Source organism: Tamandua tetradactyla, chromosome 6 (genome assembly GCF_023851605.1).
Source record: "Tamandua tetradactyla isolate mTamTet1 chromosome 6, mTamTet1.pri, whole genome shotgun sequence".
Lineage (NCBI taxonomy): Eukaryota > Metazoa > Chordata > Mammalia > Pilosa > Myrmecophagidae > Tamandua > Tamandua tetradactyla.
The window spans coordinates 108886988-108906314 of NC_135332.1; the positions used below are offsets into that span (position 1 = coordinate 108886988).

The window sequence follows — 19327 nt, forward strand, 5'->3', positions numbered from 1 at the left end:
AGAGTAAAATGAAGAATATAACACAAATTAGTTTAATAGAAGAAGCACTCAATTCGGAGTCAAAAATATGATCAAATGTCAGCTCAGACACAAGTTCTCTGTCAGCTTTCCATTAAGTCACTGCATCCTCTAGGTCTTGGTTTTCTCACCAGTAAGTGGGGTGGACATAAGTGGAGGAGCCTCAGTGCCAGGTGCCCCAACCTGGAGAACAGGAGGGGTCCCCAGGCAAGGCATTAGACCCCAGACACAAACCAGTGGTAAGCACCATATATCTACTCTCATCTTCCTACCGTAACCATAAGGATTCTTTAGAAGAATGAGTTCTACTACTTTCAGAAAGCTGAAAAACCATTAGACCAGATGACTTCTAATGCCCCTCACATCTCTAATAGTTTATGACGAGAGGCAGGAAGGGACATGAGGCTGTGCAGCTTCAAAGAACTTCAAACTCAAATAGACGCTTCATGATGAGAACAGTAATAGCACTTGAAGTTTTTAATAGCACCTTTCTTCCAAGGGACTGAAGATTCTCCCCCATGCAATCCCAATGGAGGTAACAGGTTCAGTTTCCTCCATTTTACAGATTGGAAACAACCACAGAGAAAGGAAGCAATTCTCATTGATGATGAAGCCAAGGCTAGCATCAAAGTCTGCCAACTACCAAGCCAGAGTTCCTAATTCCAAAGTTTTTAGAGTACCTTATTTTAGGAAAGATTCCTGTCGGGTGATTTGGTTATGTCACACACAATGTAATATGCATACAGGCACATGATGGGATCTCAATTTATATAGTCATTTTACATAAAAAGCATGCATAAACATTTGCAGCAATATGTTTGGAGTCAGTGGACATCTGTAATTAAAACGACTCCAAAAGCATTCTGGTTGTGCTCCCTAAAATACACAGCTTTTTGGTCTTCTTTGAACTGCCTTATCCCCTTTTCAGTTTGGGTTCCTGTTACTATATGATTCTGCATCGTGTAACCGCAGTTTGATGAATCACACACAAAAAAGCTACCTGGCACAGAAAACTCACAGTCCACAGTTTTGTTGGGAAAAACTATGTAAAATGTAGCTGTTGTGCAAAATGAACATTTGATGAATATATTTATCTTTTATTTTTAAGTATCAATTTAATTTAAGTGGGATTAGCACTAAGCTAAAATGAACCACAATTAATATAAAACAATATGAACAAACCATGAAGAACAGTTGTGGTCTTTAAGGTGCTTCACTCTCGTGTCTGAATTTAAGTAACTAAAGTCATCAAGTCTGTAGCATCTATAAAGTGAAGGCTGTGGTTTGGAGGTCTGTACCCCAGAAAAACATGCTCTTAAACTTCATTCATTCCTCTGGGTGGGAACCCTCATAAATTAGAATCTTTTGACAAGGTTACTACAGATAAGGTATCACCCAAGATGGGTCTTAATCTTATTACTGAAAAACTTATAGGGAAGGCCACAGAGAGAGAAAAAAGCCTAGAGGGAACAGTCGGAAGCTGAAAGTCAACAGACGCCAGAAGAGAAGAGAGGGGCATGAGAGGCCACCCTGTGCATTATCATGTGACAGAGGAGCCCAGTACCAAGGGTTCCCGACAGCCAGTCCCAGAATGCCAGTCTTCGGAAAGGTAGCATTGCCTTGATGATACCTTGATTTGGACTTCTAAATCAAAACTGTGAGCCACTAAATTCCCATTGTTTAAGTCAGCCCACTGCATGCTATTTGCTTTAGCAACAAGGACAATAAAACAGGGAGGGTGTTGCAAATATGGGTTTTGAAACCAGACTACCTGTAATCCCAACTCTATCATTTACTAGCTGTGTCCTTGAGCTAATTACTCTGCCTCTCTGTCCTCATCTTTAATACAGGAATATTAAAGATTCAACGAGTTAACACAAGTGTACGTATACTGCACTTAGAACAGAGCCTAACCCATAAATGCTTAGCGTTCATGTAAAATATAAATAAATAAATTGTCAAAAAAAAATAGATATCTTGTCTAAGCCACTATTGTTTTGGGTTTTTGTTACATGCAAACAAACTTATCCTGATTAGAGTAACCTGCTCAAACTAAAATGAGTAGGCCGAAAAGGGACTATCATTTGTCTCAGACATAGAAGGGATAAAACTTTACCATGGAAAACAAAGGGGGAAAATGAATAGCAATTTGATCAGCCATTTTTTAATTTAAAAAATTAGCCATTTTTTCCCTTCTTTCTTCTCTCCCTCTCCCCTCCCTTCCTGAATAATTCTATCTAAAAACCTTTACATCTGAAAAAAAAGAAAGTAGGAATCTGGCTGGGAAATAGGGTTTACAGCCTTGTATAGGGTGTTGGAATCTTTCTTGTGGAAAGGAAGAGGAAAGCTGCATCCACATGTTCCAGGGCAGGATGTCAGGGCCCAAGAGGGGTGAGTTGGACATTCCATGCAGGGGTGGGGACTTGGACATAGCACCAATGCTAAAAGATCTGTTACATGGGAGGGAAAGAGATTGATGAGCTTTGTTACACACAGGGGAGATTGGTTTAGTAAGTAAATATACAGAGGAGAATGGGAGCCAGGAAGAAAATGAGAAGGAACTTTGTTGCTGGATTGGAATCTTAGGTTTTGATATGAATGCATGATTTTCACCATAGATAGTTACATAAATATAGATGTAGATATGTGCACATATCCATAAATGCATATTTTCCTTAGCTCTACCCACTGAGAAGGCTGGAAACGATGGCATCCAATAGGAATGAGTACACCTAGCACCAAGATCTTGATTTCTAAATACTATTCTCCACTAAAAACAACCAGGGTTCCTGGAAAAAAAAATGATGATTCTAGAGCTGGAGCAAGGAAAATACAAGTTAAGCCTGGAACATCGTGTTGTGTCAAATTGTAGGATGTGCCCAAAGAATAAGGGAAATAAATCAAAAGGAAACAGAAATCAGCTTAAAGGGTATTCCCAGGGGCCAAATCTGGGCAATGTGAGTATTAAAATAAACAATGATAATAATATTACAACCCATTAAATAAAAAAAGAATCATACTGATATAAATAAATAAATGGGGAGAGAAGAAAACTCTTTCTTACAATGAATGCCATCTGATGAATGCAGAAGGAATTAGGGAATCAGAAAATCACCATTTGGCAATCATGAGAGTAATAATTCATTCAGCCGAGAAACATCAATGGATGCCAAAACTCGTGGGTGAAAGTTTGACAAGGAATGAAATATTTTCAAAGTCTCAAAGTAGCTCTCCACAAAATACCTATTGATTACAAAGAGGGTAAAGAGTCACTTTACAATGGACCTGATGGTTTTACCAAGCTATCAAGGTTAGCCTCTCCAGCAATGACACAACTAAAACCTGTTTGCCATCTGACCAAATGCTGAGAACCTAGCATCAATTCTGTGAGATTCCTGATGAAAAGCACATAATCTGAATCTAAATGCGAGGAAATATCAGACAGACACAAATTAATGGACATTTTACAAAATAGCTGGCCTATAATTGAGTTTCATGTCAGGATCACTAAACTCAAGGAAAGAATAAGGAACTGTTCCACTTTGAAGGAAACTAAAAGGCCTGACAACTAAAGGCTGCACACAATCCTGGGTTGACTCCTTTTGCTATAAAGGACTATACCATGACAACTGGCAAATTTGAGTGGAACAAAGAATGACCTACTATGGCGGTGACTTACTATCTGCGGTGTTGGAGCCTGGGTAGAAGAATGTATTTGATTGTAAGAAAGACATTAAAGATTCAGGGGTCATGGGCCATTGTGTCGGCAACTTGCACTCACTTGGTTCAAGAGGGAAAAAACCCTTTGTATTCATTTGCAACTTTTCTGTTAGTTTGAAATGACTTTAATTTCAAAGGAACCATTATCACCTATTATTGGGAGAACGGTAAAAGCTGTATCTATTTTTGAACTATCTATTCATAAAGCTGTTGCGAGAATCAAATAAGTTAATACCTATAAAGCATTTAGCACAATGCTTCATACATGGTAAGAAGGTAAAATTACAGTCATTCCTTCATCCCACTGGCAAATGGGTATGATCAGAGAGTCAACTGAAAGTCTGAGAGTTAGAATTGTCCCTATCTTGAAGCAAACGTCAGAACCGGATGACCTTGAGCACCATTTATACATAGCTATGTCTGGTGCCATAATGCTAATTACCATATTTCTTCTGCCTTTTCATAAGCATCCTCCTGATTAGAAATCATTTATTAAGCACAGTATGATGTGTACCACACTACTAAAGCACTGTAAAGACTTGGTTAAACCATGTGCTTTTCCAGTTCTTCTCTTATCCTCCCCTAGTCTTACTTTGTAAATGCAGAAGGTGATATGAACTCTTGCCCAGGGTCTCCAAGCAGGTTGATGGCAGAGACAAGAGCAAACACCGAGAGAATCAAATACCTTGCTTCTCTTTCTGGTTCCAAACGACCAGCTAAAATCCCCAAATTTGAAGATATAGCTCCAATTCAGTCAAGTTTTTATAGGCATAGCAACCCTGGATGAATTTGTCCCTTTTCAACTTCAGCTTTGCTTAGTTCCACATCCAAAAATATTGTTCCTGGGGTTTAAGTTGGCATTTTTTAAATAATTTCATAAGACTTCCTCTGTGCAGAAAGCTAGGTTCTTTTATTTTGAAAAACATCATTGTAAAGAAAAAAAATAGGAGAAAGAAAGAAAAATGCAAACCACTCAACCCCTATCTAATTCTCCTCACAGTGCCTCATTCCTGGCATGCTCAGCTCACTTTGACATCAAGGGGCGCTCTGCCAGGAAAGAGCCACATGGACTGCTGAAGGGAATAAGAACCTGACCCTCTCATCTCCACTCCTCCCCCTTCTCAAGGGTCCCACTGCCAGCTTAACAAACAGTTAATTGCCTTTTCATACGAAGAGTTTGACAGCCAGTCTCCCACAAACCACACTAAAATCTTACCCCCTGTATGGTTTGTGAGAAAATTGTTTCCATTTTTAGGAAAGCATAAGACCTGGGCCATTTTATTTAGAAATTAATAATAATTCTGAGTGCTCTCTTTTCTCTGTTCTGGAAGAGCAGTGAAGCAGCTCTGAGATGAAGAATTTACTACTGTGCGTGCCAGGACAAAAACAGATGGACCAAAAAAGTTTAGATGGATGAATCTGAAAAATTGGATGACCTTTACTATACCCCAAAAGTTATAAAAAAATTAGAAGAGCAAAACTTCCATTTGCCAGCAAAATTATCTCTAATTTAAAAATTTCACTTTGCAGATTCAGGCACAAGAGTAAAAGCTCACCTTATTCTCTGGACAACCAAGCATTATTTCTTAGCCATCAGCAGTCATATACCTTGATCTCCTTATTTGAAATGTCTAGAAAATGATTCAGTTCACAAATGTCCTCACCAATGAAAAGAATGAAGGCTAATGTACTTAAATCATTGTCAGACCCATCCTGAGATCCGGACGCAAAGGGTAGGGTGCATTTCATTTAAACACAATCAAATGAGACCAAGAACTGGCTCAGTTCTCAAGTGGGCCAGCTAACTGCATGCTGCTGCCTGTGCCTAGTTCCAGCTATTCACCTCACAGATTTGCCCATGATTATAAGTAATGTAAGAAACTGCAGATTTTGGAGAGTATAATTGGATCAGTGCAAATCCAACACCAATTATGAAACTCCATTGAAAATATCTGTTCTAAGATGAGTCTGTAGCATATGATTTTGGGTATAGATATGTTACCAAAAAATGTTTGCTTCACAAGCATTATGAATATTCCTTAAGCAATGTCTAAATGTACTTTTGAAAATTAACAAAATTATTTAAATTTAAGAATGCTGAGGTAGAGACAGCTAAGGTCATCTTAACCCAGCTCTCTTCTACTTTTGGGATATGAGAGAATTACAAGGCCCTACTACGCTATACATGTCTGGGGCAATGTGAGGCGTTCTAGCCCATGAGCTGTCAGATTTGTGTGTGTGTGTGTGTGCATGATTTCTGAGCCAGAGCAATTAATTACTGGAATGAGACACTCCATCTCTGCTTCCCCTTGGCCATGGTAAACTCTGAAGCAGCATGTTGATTGGTGGCATCACAAGATAAGTGTAGTGAAATTAGAACACTTACAGCCCCCCTTGAGCAATAAACACATTTTTTTTCTATTTTAAGCCTCTGAAGACTTTGAGATATTTGTTACCGAAGCTTAACCTAGCTGCTCCTAACTGTTACAGGTACATGACACAAGTTGCCTATGATAGATGATCTCTGACCCTCGAACACAAGTCTTATTTCCCAGTCTGACAGGACCTGGCAGAAATGGTGAAAGGTATGCCAGATCCCCAATGGAAGTAAGGGGTCTATGTCAGGCTTTATATCCGAACCTAGTAGCAGAACCCCGGATGTGGAAAGGGGTCATCCGTGTGTCCTCATGGGAGGAAGCATCTGATGTCATAAGGCACAAAAAAGTTAAGAATCAGCTAGGCAGACAGATAGCAAAATGAAGAGACAATTCAAAGTCCACAGAGAAAAGGTGAGTCTTAAACTAAGTACCACCATGTGGTTTGGCACTAGATGATAAAATTTTACAAAGTTTACTGCTGCTTTGGACAGCTTGTATTGGCACTAAACCACAAAGTCTCTCACTCTGTGCTCTCCTAAAAAAAACACTGCAACTAAAGCAGGAGTTCCTGAAAGTTTTTATGTAAACTCTCTTGGTATCCTACTAATTCTATCAATATGTTTTTTTGTTTGTTTGTTTGTTAGCATGGGCAGGCACCAGGAATCGAACCCCGGTCTCTGGCATGGCAGGCGAGAACTCTGCCTGTTGAGCCACTGTAGCCTACCCCTGTTTTTATTTATTTTATTTATGTTTTAAAAATATCACCCAGATAAGAATCCTTAATAATCTTTTCAGTCTTATTTTATCCCCATCCAAAAGAATTGAACTAAAAACCAATCACCAAATTCACATCATTAATTTCTCCTCTCTCCTAATAGATACCCTTTCCACAAACATCATAGAATCATGATATTTTCTAATCTTAAAGGAAATTTAGAGGCCATTCATCCTTATGACTATTGCACCTCCCCCCAAAAAAAATTTGACCAAAAAATCACGGCCAAATTAGAAAAAGAAAAAACAAAAGTCTGTTCTAACCAACAAGAAAATTCTATATTATGAATAGAAGCATCTGAGAGGCCAATATACATTAATATAAACATAGCAGAAAAAATAGCCTACATATAATTAAACCAGAATGCAAGCTGCTGGTATTCCTTAGATTTTTTTTTTTTATTAATAGCAAGATGTTATATTTTGCTCATGTTCTTCAGCTTATTAAGAAATTTGGACTGTAATTTTGGATCCTGTGTCTAAAGAACTAATTAAATGATAAATGTCACTTTTTCTATTAACTTACACAACCAAGATTTTGAATAACAATTTTTTTCTATTGTGCCAAACCCAGAGAGAAAATGTGACTCTTTTGATTTTTAGAGGATCAAAGAGGACTTATGGAAAGTAATCAATTTGTAAATAAATGAAATTTTTAATATTTACTTTATATTTTTTTATTTTTTTACAAAAAGTCTTACTTTCTCATTTACAGGCATTTTCTTTCAGAGGTATTTCCTCATATTCAGGTCTAATTAAATTTCAATTACAAGTGGCCATTAGAATTTGAACTTTCTAGGTCTGCGCCCACCAGTCTCAGTCAAGGCGTAACTGACCTGTCAAAGAGAAGATTACTCTTACAGAATCTTAAAATGAATTCCTTTGTAATGTGCATAATTACGCCAAATTTATAATTTCAAATTTTTATGTCTGAATTTTCCAATAGGAAGGAAGGACAAAAACTTAATAGCACTCCTCTTAACTCTCTTTCTCCCTAACTCTGAAAGGCAAGTGCTTGTGCTTGTTCAGATGGAACCCAGATTACTCAGACAGGATGAAGGCACTGTAAGAGAAATATAACCCTTTTACTTTCTCTCTCAACAGAATCTGGTCATTTCTTGGAGTCAGGACACTGTAGAACTTGAGAGTGAACCCTCATGCTGAATGAGTTTCATCTTATCCTATTTTCGAGAAGAGAAAAAGCAAAGAAGCAGGAACATGACTAAGCACAGACTAGGAAGAGCAAGAGTGTACAAAGGCTATGATTTCTTGACTTTAACTACCCCTTCTCAGTCTGATGGCGGTCAGTCTAGCCTATTAGAAGGAAGGTTTTGAGAAACGTCTCTCTGAATGTTTGGCCAGCCAAGCACAGTCAGGACACCTAATCAATGTAAAATAACATTCTAAACATATAGTGTTTTGTTTGCTTTAATTTTTACTGAGGTGCAACTTACATTAAACACGCAAGTCTGACATATGCAGCTTAAAGCATTTTTTCACAATTCTACACCCATGGACTCACAACCCAGATCAATATATAGACCATTTCCCATACCCTACTATTACTTTTAATTTTTTGGGGGGTGGTGGTGCATGGTCTGGGAATGGAACCTGGGTCTCCTGCATGGAAGGCAAGCATTTTACCACTGAACTGCCCATGTACCCGCTACTATTACTTTTCAATGTTGTCTAAAGAGTGTTCATGGGCAGAAATCAGGATTCTTACTTCCCACAGGTGAGTTGGAGAGACAATTAGAAGAGTTAGAGCTCGTGATTAAAGGCAGTGATGTCAAGTGGTTAGAAAGTACAAAATTGGGACTCAGATCTGCCATTTGCTATATATGACATTTGGCTGGGCATACCTCTCTCCCTCTTTCACATGTTCTATGGAATCTCTATCATATCTTTGGGTGAATTTTATGGGGGTTACATGAGTTAATGCATGTAAAGGCTCACAAAAGGCCCTATGCGCATCCTGGATGAAAACTCAACAAATGGCATGTATTGACACTAAGAATTAATTATTTTAAGAGTAGTTAACTGCATATTCCACCTGGGTCAAAAACTTGTTCCTTCTTCCTAGCTGCTATACTTCCATATGAGGATGTCTTTAAGGGTACAGTGACATTATTTTCATTCCTACCATTTTGATTTAACTGTTGAAGAGAAGCTGTATTCCATTTGAACTACTGTATCTGTACCAAATCCTCTTTCAAAAGCAATTGTTAAGAATTCTAAGTGGGAGTAAACCTATACTGTTTTTGATCAAATAAGCTGCTGTAATAGGAATGAATGTTCACTGCAATGATCAGGCTATTTTTTCAGAGCTTCCAATTTTTTGAAGTCTAAAATGGTTCAGTTCTGTCCACCGTGCAATTAATATGTTCTGCTAAACAAATCACAGCTGGACAACCAAACTAACACACCCTTCAAGAATGATACAGCAGTGTTCAATTCTACAGAAAGCTTTATGACCTTCCTGCCTAATTTAATGAAAACTATTTAAGCACCAGAATGCCCCAGCATAGCTCGGGTTTTTTCAGAAGTTAGAACATATACATCCCTAAGAGGTATAACTTTGTATAAAAGTTAAAACTCCTCTACAGTATATGAAGTTCTGCTTTCAAACCCCTTGCCTTAACCCCAAAAGTCTACTAAAATTCCATTCATTAACCTGAACATAATTCAGTTAGGAAAGATGTTTTTCTGTAAATGGGTAACAGTTGACACAAATGCATATTGGGTGGCTTTCCAGCCTCACGCGAGTGCATGTTCTATGCAGACCTCTCCGAGGTGGCCTATGCCACCCCAGTCTTCAGTCTGGGGCAGCTGATCCGGACTTCCTGCACACCCAGTTAAATCACGGGCAAGATCCTCAAAACTCCCAACCACCACCCCGCCAAAGTAGAGCCAGTGGAACCCCCATTACTTTCTCCCCTCGACACACCCACCCCCACTTGACCGAACTACAAGAGTTTGGAGTTGTTTGGTGAGATGGGCAAGGAGAGTTTTCTTTTTCTCCCTCCAAACTATCATTTAATCTGACCTTCGGGACTAAAGTCCAAAAGAATGGGCACCCTAGAAGCGCCGTTAGGTCTGATACATGACGGAAGGTGATATAAGCTGCTGGAAGTAATGAAGGTAGTGCTGCCAAGGGGTGGGAAAAGCCGACACTGTTCCTCAGAGAGATCCTTCACGTGCGTGTCCTTCCGGAAACAAAATGATTCCAAGATGGCGCCTTCCCCTCCTCCAATACGTGCACACGGGCAAAGAGGCTGGGAGGATACTTTTGTAGTTTTTCCTTAATAGAACTCAAGGAAAGTTTCCGTCTTTAAAAGAAATCGGGGGTGGAGGAGGCGGCTAGGTGGAGTGGGTGGGGACGGGTGGAGACACCGTGATCATGATGGGAGACAGAAAGACGCCGCAGGGTTCCACCTCCCACAGAAACTTGGGACAACTCAGTGAGAACTGACAGAAACTCCCTCTCAAAGCTCCGGAAAACAGCTAAAGGACTGCTGTGACCCAGCAAGTGCTGAATCAAGAAATAAGGCTACTCAAACGCGGTAAGATCACCTGTTGCCCTGACTGGCACCCCTCCCCCTCCCCCCCTCCCCCCTCCTCCTCCCCCTTCCCCCCTCCTCCCCCTTCCCCCCTCCTCCCCCTTCCCCCTCCCCCAGCCCCGCCCACCACCCACCTCAGAGCCTGCCGCCCTTCCAGTGCAGATCCCTGGTCCCCATACTGGAGGGAGCAGCATAACCCTCGTTCACACACTGGGGGCACGTATGCCTGCCCCGGTTTGTCTGGTGGGGGAGTGAGGCTCTCACCTCCCGGAACTTGACCAGCGTATAGAAGGCTGCCCACTAAATGCTGTGGGAGAGCAACCACAGAGCTGCCTGGGGCAAGGGCTTTTTGGCTGTAGCATGCAGAGTGCAGTCATGTGACTGTGAGGAAACTGTTGTTTAGGGAAGAGGGGACATTTGTATATGTGTGTATGCAGGAATTCCTGGGGCTACGCATGCATGCCCAAGACAAGATGCATGAGCAGAAAGGATCAGGGAGGCCCCTAAGCTTTGGTCTATTTGGAGCCATTCTCTAAATTCTTCTCATGATAAGCCCTAAAGGAGGACACTTGCGCTGGTAAATGTGCATTCCCCTTATGCCTAATCATGTTGATCTTTTCATGTCATTTTTGGCCATTACTGTATCTTCTTTGGTGAAATGTCTAGTCTTTTGCCCATGTTTTGATTGGGTTATTTGTTGTTGAGTCATATTCTTTATAAATTCTGTACATTAAACCCTTATTCAATATGTGGTTTCCAAATATTTTCTCCCATTCTGTAGGTTGTCTCTTCACTTCCATGATGACACCCTTTGATGCACAAAAGTTTTTAATTTCAATGAGGTCTCATTTATCTGTTTTTTTCTTTGATCCATTTTGAGTTATTTTTTTATATGGTATGAGATAAAGTCCCTCTTCATTCTTTTGAACATGGACATCCAGTTTTCCCAGCACAATTTGTTGAAGAAACTATTCTTTTGGTGCAATCTGCAAAAACTTTTGTTACAGTTTCTTTATGGTAGGATAATTTACATTAATTTTACCACACATCTGAATTGCTTTTATTGCCATGTTCATTTTTAATGAACTCTTTGTTTCAATAAATAAAAAATTCTAAATTTTTAATAAATAAAAAATGATGTCAGGGATATAAGGAAGAAAAAGAGGCGGGAAATGTTATTAATAATATTATTATTTGCTGTTGCACCAGAAACCAAGGCCTTGGCAACAGAGCCAAGTTTAACTCCTGATTGTTCTGGTATGAGGCAGGGGGGAAGCAGGCAAGAACTTATTTTGCTGGTAAATGGGAAACCAGTAAAGTAATTGTTCAGAAAAAAAGCTAAAATCACAACCAGAAGACGGGTTGAAGGGAAGATCAGGCTGGGGCTGGGGACCTACAGAAGGCTGCACAAGGTTGGACCAGGGAACATGGTGAAGGAGAAGCACTGGTTAGGTGACAGACATAAGATTTCCAGGCCAACTGCTACTAAGTTCTACAGGCTGAGCTCGGCCTATGAAATGGAAAATGCCAAGAGAGTGAGGAATATCTAAGTCTTTGGCTCCACAAGATAGAAAGTCCTAAATCAGTCTCCTCTGAGTCAGTATCCTAGACATTTCCCCTCAGTCGTTGAGACAGGCATTCAAGTGAGCTACAGCATAGGAGCCTGAGTACATGGAGTGTAAGTAACAGCAGTTGAGCTAACGCAGCACACACACACACACGCACATGTGCACCATCATAAAAGAGCTTGTGATAGCCCAGGAAAATAAAGTAAGCTCATCACCAGAGGTTCCTTGGAGTGCTAAAAACTAGAGCTGTATTATAATGTTCAAATAGCCTTAGAAGACATAAAAATAATATAGATCTTTAAGTGATAATAGTAATAACCACCACGCAACGGTTAAGGAGGTCGGCATTGGAGTTACACTGGCCTCAGATTGAATCCAATTTTTCTTGGAAAAGTTATTTGGACTACCTATGCCTCAATTTTGTTATCTGTAAAGTGGGGGCAATAATACTGACTTATATCCTTGGGTCTTCCATGGTTTCACTTGCATAAAATACTTAGCACTTCCTTGAGCACACATACCAAGACCCAGTCAGTAGAAAATGTGGTGGTGGTGGTGGTGGTGATGGTAGCTCTTAATGTAAATCTGATGCTTGAAGTTCAAATCACTTTCTTTGTTAATCATTCCATTCTGCCTATAAATCAGATATATAATCAGCAGGAATAGGAGCCTCTCTCTGAAAGAATCAGAGTTCATTCATTTTAGATGCATTATATTGCATTGGACCTGAGAACGTCCTGGCATATGATAAATCAATATCTATAACAAACAGTATCATCTACTAAAACTAACATTATACTATTGACAATGTATATTGTCATATGTCAATATGACAATTGTCATAGAAAAATAAAGTAACAAGGTAAAATGATAAAATTAAATAGCTATGAGGACAAATGCTAAAAGGAAGAGATAAGTGTTTTCCTACTGAGATTCACTGTTTATTGGACACCTCCATGGTGTTCAATATTAAATATTATTTAATCTGTGTAGTAACCCAATGAGGAATATACTACTCCCTATTTACAAATGAGTAACTGAGGCTTAGGGAGGTTAAATAGATTGCCTGTGATCCCTTGGTTAATAAGGGGTGGAGCTGGAACCTAAATAGAAACCCACTGATGTCAGAAGTCTATTTTCCCAGCCTCTGAGTTACCAAATCTGAGACTGGAAATTCATTAAACTGTATTGGTGCGAACTTTGACTACCTCTACAAAACAAAACAAATAGAATACAAAACACTGGCATGAAAATGGCTTCACCTAGAAACCCATATATACTTAAAAGCCACGCATTTCTAAACTATACCAGGAAGCTATAAAAAAAGAGATTAACACCTATATTCCTTTTGCAAACAAACTGGAAATCATAGAAGTGAAGCACAATAATAAAAACCTGAAATTTTGCCTACCAATGGAATACTTGAACACCAGTGCTCATATTAAAATTGAGACGGAAGTATGTGGGAAACATGGGCAAGAGATCTATGATTCTATGTTCGGTCATAGAAAATGAGATATTTATATATAACATATTCATATATGTACGTATTCTTACATTTTCCTGCAGGATTTATCTACCTTATAACCCTAAAAACATAAAAACATATTTGTAAAAACATTTATAATTAAATCCTTCACTCTGCCACTACTAATGGAAAATCTGTTGGGATTTCATTTCTTAAAATTAAATTCTTCATCAATTCACCCTTTTTTCCCTTCCTTATCTCTTTCCCACATGTTTATTTTAGCCATGTGGATTGTTTGGCAAAGACCAGAGGATGAATGTGACTCTCAGAGGCATAAGAGAAAACCTCACAGTATTATGACAAAGGACAAACCCACAAAGGAGAAACAAAATGCATGTGAGGTGTAGAAAAGGTGGCTAAGAAGCTAGTCCATCAACTTTTTCAGCCATTCCCAGTTACATAATCAGAAGTCACCCAGAACACCATCCATTCACTGACTGTTTACTGAGCGACCACTGTGGGCTTCACACTTGGCTGGATTTGAGGGACAGAGCACCCACCTAAAAGATCAGAAGCTTTGCATGCTGATGTTCACAAGGCATTATTTGCAGTTACCAAAAGGTGGAAGCAACCCCAATGTCCATCAGCAGATGAATGGATAAACAAAATATGGTACACATACACAATGGAATATTACTCAACCATAAAAAGGAATGAAGTTCTAATGCATGCTGTAACATGACTGAACCTTGAAAACATCATGTTGAGTACAGTAAGCCAGACACAAGAAGACAAAGACTGTATTTTCTCATTTATATGAAAAAAGCAGAATATGCATATTTGTAAACTCAGAAACTAGAATACAGGTTATCAGTGCCCAAGTCAGGGAGGGGAATGGGAAGTCCATTCTTAATTAGTACAGGGTTTCTGTTTGGGGTGATGGAAAAGTTTTGGCAGTGGATGATGGGGATGGAGACACAATTTTGTGTATGTAATTAAACACCACTGAATTACATATTTGAAAAAGGAAAAGGGAAATTTTAAGTTGTAAGTTACCACACACATACACATAAAAACCACATTAAACTGTACAACAGAGTAAACTCTGATGTAAACAGTAGGCTGGAGTTAATAGCAAAATTATAATAATATTGTTTCATGAATTATAACAAATGTTCCGCAATAATGCAAAATGTTGATAGTTAGGGAAGTGTATATGTGAGAGTGGGGTATATGAAAATCTGTACTTTCTGCATACGACTCTAATTTAAATAAAGCAATCTTTAAAAAAAAGACCAAAGGCTGGTCAGGAGGAAGACATACAGACAAACAATTACAGAATCATTTTGATCAGGGCTATACTGTAGCAGGTAGAAGATGCAGTGGTTATGGACATGTGCTTATCCTTGAAGACAAAGGAGAGTCTTATTCTGATATATTAACATGTGTCACATATAGATATTTGCTGACATAAAGTACAGAGTACTTGCATTCACTTTGAAATCTAATAAAAACCATTTTTAATTTCACCTAATCCATAGGATAAATTAAGACTATTTTCCAAGCATTGTATTCTAGCGAGCCTTTATCAAACCCTCTTCAGTTCCAACTTGCAGACCATTGCCATTCCCATGCCCTATAAGTTTTAATCTCTTTTCCACATTTAGTTTCCAAATCTATGTGACTTTGTCATCCACCTTCCAGTTTGGGATGAAGGTCATCACCTGGTCATTTATATTGCTGTATTCTCAATATAATAGAGACATATGGCTAATGTGTCCCTAATTGTGTTATTTTGTTGTGCTCTATTGCCATTGCATCTCCTGAATTTTCTTCAGCCAATTACTGTCAAGTGCATTTAATTTCTTCTGTTTCATGTTAGACCATTGCCAATATTTTCATCCCCACAGAGCTGATATTCTGCTAGAGAAACACTGGGTTTTTATTTTATACTGTTGCAGAGAAGCTCAGGTGATTCACTCAGGGATGGTTGAGAATTTCCTGAAAATAAAGCTATTCTTTTCTGGAAGACCTAGACAGCTCTTGTAAGAGCTGGTTTCTTTAGCCTTGCAGTGTATGTCCAGATGCTTTATTTAATATCTCACTGTTCCTGTGTCACACTTAATTGTGTGATAATGTGCAGAGTGTCACGATATTCTAATGAAACAGGTTGAATTATTCTAGATGTCAACAACAAATAGCAGAGCCCACAGACAATGCCACTTACCCACTGAAACCTTAGCAGAAAGATCTGAAGGTATAATTGAAAGATCCAAAATCTCTTTTATGCTTTTCCACTAAAATTTACTATATTTACTATAGTTTCAATACTTTCCTGTTACTCCCCAGAAAATGGTGTAAAGATCAGCCATTTATAATATCTTGCTCTGCAATATAATTGAAATACTTCATGTAGAAATTGGAAAATCCTGTGTATAGGACCCTTTTCTGAGTTCTTACATTATGAATTTTTTAATCATAGGAACTGAGCAGGTTACTTTGTACTTCCAGGATGCTTTTATTGTGTGTGTACTGTTTGGTAGGGTCATATTTCATTATTTTTCCATATAAGTATCCCATTATTGCAACACCATTTGTTGAATTTTTGTTTGTTTGTTGGGTTGTTTTTTTGGGGGGGGGGGGGGGCGGGGGGCAGTGCAAGGACCGGCCAGGATATATTTTTAATTTCTTTTTATTCCTTTAATTTTTAAAGTGCATTGTTTGTACCAGTTTAGAGAGTTGCTTTCAAGATGGGGATTTGCAATTTTCATCTTTTAGGTTAAATTACATCTGCAGTTTTTAGTGCATATCTTAGATGCACTAAAAAATGAAACTTTTTAAAAACTCAATATAACAGCTCAGTCTAGACATGATTTTCATAATTTTAGCTATTTAGGTAAAACATTAACACTTTAAAAAAAAACAGCACAATATTCCATCATGAAATTTGCAGCGCATGGACACCAAATTTCTCCACAAAGACTTTTCAAAGGTGTGTAGGCACCAAATTTCTCCACAAAGAGTTTAAAAAGAATATTAGAAGTGGACATAGAATGCTGGGTGGCAGCTGGTCTGACATGACAGACATGAATAAATGTGCCAACGAAGCCCTTATGGTTTATTGGGTAATTATAGAAAGTGGCATTGGTGCCAGCCAACCAGATTCCTGGACAGCTACTTCTAAATCCACTTACTCTTAAAGTAGATCATTAAAAATGCACTTTGGTGGAGAAGCTTTTCTCCTACTCGACATAAATAGTCTATTTGCAAAGTTAGTCATTTGGTCAAAATGAAGCACATCAGTGATGGTACAGTGAGCAATCACCTCTACATTACACAAGCATCTTCCATTAAAGGCATTTCGGAGGGCAGCTTTCAGACATGAGAGGAACAAATGGCCCTGTGATGGGCACGTGTCCATCCATTCCCATCCATAAAACCACAGATTGACATACAAAAGTGAGTTCATTCCATTTTGTTTGCAGGACTCTGAAAACAAAAATTAACTCTGGAGTTTATGTGTACAGTGCAAATCGAATCACATTTTTTAAAAAGCCAAAAGGAGGAGAAATTTCTTAATTTGAAAAGACAGCTCTCAATTCCTGGTAGCTGGTTAAGTCCATCTCCTCCTGAAAAACCACTAAACAAAGACATAATAACTAAAAATCTTTCACAAAATAGCTCAGGAAGATTAGGATTTTTTCTTAACAACATAGAGGTCACTATCTTAACAACATGGTTGTCCACTGCCCAAAAGTTCAAAAGCCAAGTTGGCTCCAAATACTAACTTGGGGAAAAGGGTGTTGGGATAATATCAAGAAAACCAGAAAGAATTTAGCCTAAGTCTGGGAAGCTAACTTAGACCTATAATGGGATTGACGTGGGTACGATGTTTATTTTCGAATATGGCATTGACTTTCATTCCCAGAAGAGTATAGAGATCTAATCTTGGAGGTCAAACTTCTCAGCAAAAAAGTTTTAAATCTCCAGAAGAGGTACAGATGCTGAAGCCTAGGAAGCTCTGCCAGTAAATTCTGTTTGACTCATAACCAAGTACAAGGCTCAAAATATGTTCATAACTGGTTGACCTAGGCACCAAGCAATCAAGGCGCATTCCCAGACACACTGTACTGAAGCGGGGGCCTAGAGGCTCCTTGGTGGGGAGCTCCAGGGGGCGGGTTCCAGGGAGGAATCAAAGAAGGCACCACAGCAGGAGGACACCCAGCGTCTCAAAAAAAGGGCCACCTACTGACAAATTCATATGTGTCTCAATATTTTAAGATTAATTCAGACATACCTGTGCATACAGGCTGCACCTTGTTCCTAACTATATGAAAACATGCATCACACTGAGCTAGACTCAGAAAAGAAGCATTTAAAGAAAGGAAACTGTAGACTGCACTGAGGTCTTCATGTCAGAACATAGTGGATTTTAAGCAAAGGGAAGCAATGCTAACAAAAAAGGAAATATTAACAAAAAGGGAATCAAGGAGATAAAAGTTAAGCCTTTTCATTGGCTGTCAAGAATGACAAGTGTGAAAGCCTCCTGAGCAATGAGGTAGGCACTGGTTTCCATCAGCATCTTCAATCCAATTTGAAACCTTCATTCCATCTTCAAAGGAATAGATGAAAAAGTTTGCACTGAAGACAAAGCACCTGAAATTGAATCACATCATCAACCTGGGGCTGATGAGACATTTAATAGATTTTCTATTACATTTCTACAGACTGAACATCTGTCTTAAAGTGAGATTATTCAGCCTCAGCCAAGAGCTTTCATATTCAGGAATACTCATCATAATCCAAGGCTACTGAACTGAAAGATACTCTGAGGAGACAAGACAGACCACTGGAAAATGGCTTAAACTCACAAAAACCTATTCCAAACAAGAAAGGATACAGATGAAGCAGCATCAAATACCTACAGCCTAGCAACCAAATACTTTTAGAATATCTGCCTTCACACTATTGCTATGAGCAAAGTGACCTTCCACTTTCTGAAGAGGAACCAGATACCAACGGATGACAGACCTATTCAAAACACAAAATGCCCTATCACTAGACAGAAGCAAGTTCATGTACTTCTATTTTCACATAATAGGCATCAGTAAATGTTCACCAAAATAATAAGAGATTGGACACATACAACCTCATTCTTCATGTTATTTTGAAGATAAAGAGTTATGACTTAAAATCCCTTCTCTGTAACTAGTGATGAAGATGAGATCTGGAGATGATACAACAGGCAGAGATTAAATGTCAGCCATAGCCAACTTTCCTTCAAGAAGCCTTTAGCAAGGTCTCATGAGATTCTGGAACTGAAAAAAGTGTATTTGGTAAACCATGACCACATACCACAGTGCATTTTGGCCTCTTCTGTTTCAATGTGTCAGCTTTTTCTGGAAGCTCTTCTAGAAGAAGGCAACGATTGGAGATTGTTGTCTCACCCAAAATAGTTTTCTCTCAACCATTCTGCAAGTAAGCAAAGTAAATCTTTTATCTTAGATTTCCCTCACTGTGGCTAGAAGATCTTGCATCAAAGTATAACCCTTTGAAGCAATCATAAATTAAACTTGTACCTCCTTTCTAGGGGAAAAAATTTTATGCACAAGCTCCCAGATCTTAAGTTCTGAAATGTATTTGCAGGTGCTGTGGTGTGGAAGAAAATCTGCTGGACTGTCTCACCTCCTGTTAAAGCCACTTCCAGCCACTTGATCACAATAGGCTTCCTTGAGATGCTGACAGACCTCTATCAAAGCAGTGGCATAGTGCATTTCACAGAAGGCCTCTCCCTGGAAGGCAGAGCTCCTTGGAATGGTACCACATTGGCCAGAAATCCTC

At 38.9% G+C, this 19327-nt stretch overlaps 1 long non-coding RNA gene across 1 annotated transcript in view; it reads left to right on the forward strand.

Annotated features, from left to right (window-relative positions):
• Window positions 1-10311: 10311 nt before the first annotated feature.
• The window catches only part of LOC143686269 (uncharacterized), a 33805-nt gene continuing 24789 nt past the window's right edge, over window positions 10312-19327 (forward strand). Inside the window, exon 1 of the long non-coding RNA XR_013176997.1 lies at window positions 10312-10453. This is a non-coding gene — a long non-coding RNA (uncharacterized LOC143686269). The remainder of the gene's footprint in view (window positions 10454-19327) is intronic.